This window comes from Crocuta crocuta, unplaced genomic scaffold (genome assembly GCF_008692635.1).
Source record: "Crocuta crocuta isolate KB4526 unplaced genomic scaffold, BGI_CrCroc_1.0 scaffold866, whole genome shotgun sequence".
Taxonomy (NCBI): domain Eukaryota; kingdom Metazoa; phylum Chordata; class Mammalia; order Carnivora; family Hyaenidae; genus Crocuta; species Crocuta crocuta.
The window spans coordinates 300,041-302,571 of record NW_027531900.1 but is presented as its reverse complement, the minus strand read 5'-3'; the positions used below and the strand labels follow the sequence as shown (position 1 = coordinate 302,571).

The 2,531-nt window shown below is 53.3% G+C and overlaps 1 protein-coding gene across 2 annotated transcripts in view; it reads left to right on the top strand.

The window, feature by feature from the left end:
* Nucleotides 1-2,245: 2,245 nt before the first annotated feature.
* The window catches only part of IARS1 (isoleucyl-tRNA synthetase 1), a 68,976-nt gene continuing 68,690 nt past the window's right edge, over nt 2,246-2,531 (top strand). Inside the window, exon 1 of one of the 2 annotated variants that reach the window (XM_077773960.1) lies at nt 2,246-2,322. The gene's annotated coding sequence lies outside the window, so the exon portion shown is untranslated. Of the gene's footprint in view, nt 2,323-2,370; nt 2,451-2,531 lie in introns of those variants that run through there. The other variant, XM_077773959.1, reaches the window with a different exon arrangement.

Sequence of the window (2,531 nt, the reverse complement as noted above, 5' to 3'; positions counted from 1 at the left end):
GCAGCTGAAGAGTCATTGGGATTCCTGTGTTTCCGACACTTGAGACTTGATGGAGAATAGAAAAACTACCAGCCAGCAGGATAAATAATCCAAATGTCACCTTCTCTTGATGCAGATTACATTTATACCTTCTCACTGCTACATAACAAGCCATCCATCCGAATAAAATCATTTATTTTGCTCACAAATTAGCAATTTGGTCCGGACTCCATAGGGACTGCTCATCTCTATTCCATGTAGTATCACTCGGATGGCTCAGCTAGGCCCAGAGGATCCACTTCCAAGATGGCCCCACTCACTCAGGGCCTGTCCCTGGGCTTCCTCACAGCATGGCATCAACATTTCAGAAGCAGATGCTGCCAGTCTCTTGCACCAGAACCCAGAAAGTGGTTCAGTCATTTCCACTACAGTCTACAGGTCATAACAGACACAGAGCCCAGACCAGAACCAAAGAGGGGATGCAGACCATCACTCCTCAGTAGAAGTGCCAAAGAATTTGGCCATATTTAAATCTGTCACACCCTCCACCTTCAAAGCAGACAAAGAAGAGACATCAAGTAGCCTTACCTACACCTAATTCCCGCTGCCAAGATACAAACACCTTCAACAATTTTACGCGTCCTCTGATACTTACCTCTGTATCTCTCACATGCTAATGCTGTGATCTCTTGGTTTTCAGTGTTAGAAACTACGCATCGTCTTCTACTCTTAACAAGTGAGGATTCGACTGATCCAAGTAGTATAACCTTTTTTCTAGAATCTCTTTCTTGTTCAACTTCTTTCTAGTTGAACTAGGAAGACAAAGACTTTCAGTCTTACACCTTCTGACAGTACCAGAAGATGTTTTCTCAATCCAAGATTTAAATAATCAAACCTATCACCCCCTTTTTTCCTGGACACATATCTGGGAGCCTTCTTTCCTGCTCTTGTCTGGACAGACAAGGTGGCAACTTGGCAAATGCAAAACACAGGTTCCAAGTACTTGTAGTTATAAGCTGAGGAAACACCACTAGTGTGTCCAACAGAGTTACTGACTGGAGTTACCCATTTCAGCAAGGAAATGAAACCCCCTTACTCTAATCCATAACACTGGTGGGGCATTCTAGATGGTCTGTAGACTACTGGATATATGCTTACACAAACTAGTCAAAATGTTCTTAAACTTAGCATGCTTTCTATACATTCTCAGCCAGTTTTTTTTTTCTTTCTGTTCCTCTAATGGATACAATAAGCAGTTACATACAGAATTTGTCTGAATTTCTAAGATTCCCTTCACAGCTTCTGGTGCCAAAACCTGCTTGTCTGCTGCCCTTTGCATGGCTCCAGATTCCCTTTCGTTTTTAACCAGCGGATCCAGAACGTGCCAGGCAAACCCCCAGCAGTGATAATACATTGTAAGTGAGCAGATGAGGAAGCAAGTAAGCTTTGCTTTCATTACAGGAAACGTTAAAACAGTACTAACTTTAAAGCAGGTTACCAGGCATTTCCTCCCCTATTTTGTGACCTGTTTTCACTGCGCCACTTTAGCAGGACTTCTACAGTGGAACCAGGAGAACTCCGGAAGAGGTGCACGCAAGGGCGGGCTTCTTGAGGTCCCCCTGACCACCGACACCCCAGCCGCTCCCAGATACGACCTGGGCAGGCAGGAATCCGGGTGCCAGAGGCGTCACCGGAGCGCCCAGTGCCAATGCACACCCCGGGGCCCCGCATCCAGGGTACGTGTTAGCGGGCCTGTCGTGTGGCCTGGGAATGCAATCTCGCCAGTCCCGGCGTGACCCGGCGCAGGTGTCTACGACACGGACTCCTGCGGCAGTCACCCTCCACGACAGTGGCTCCCGCGGAGGCTCCCCGGCGACAAGGCCCCAAGGCGGAATCCCCTAGGCCGCCGTCGCCACTCCCGAATTGCGAGTTGGGGAAATGCACAGGTGTCCCGCGCACAGCCAGGTGAACCCTGACAAGCGGGCACACCTGTGTAAGACGCGCGGTCAGCAGGCACATCAGTCTCCCCGCGCTGCCCCCGGGCCCCACCATCCCCGCGCAGCCACTAAGATCGCCGGAGGGCCGCGAGGGAGCCGCCCTGCTGGGTCGCGTTGCCGCCTTCCTAGCGCGCACGCCGCGCACGCCCGAGTGGGCGTGGTTGGGCCCGTGCGGCCAATCGAGACCCGACTTGTTGGTGGGTGTTGGCCAGCGCACTCTGATTGGTCGATGCAGACCGGCCTTTTCCTTTCCGCCCGGCTCTGTCAGGGCGTTGCGTCACCTCTGGACGCCCGGCTGCGGCGTGGACGCGACTTTCGGTGGCGCTCCCGCTCCGGGGCCCTTCAGGTACCCACGCCCTACCCGCAGGGTCGTCCGAGTTTACCCTGCCCTACCTGCGGGGCTGCCCAGGGTACCATTGTCCTGCTCGCGGTCTCGCTCCACGTACCCCCGACCTGCTCGCGGGGTCGCCCCAGGTACCACCGCCCTGCCCGCGGGGTCGCCTCAGGATACTCGCCGCCTCCGGTCATTGCCCGCGGGGTCGCCCCAGATTATTC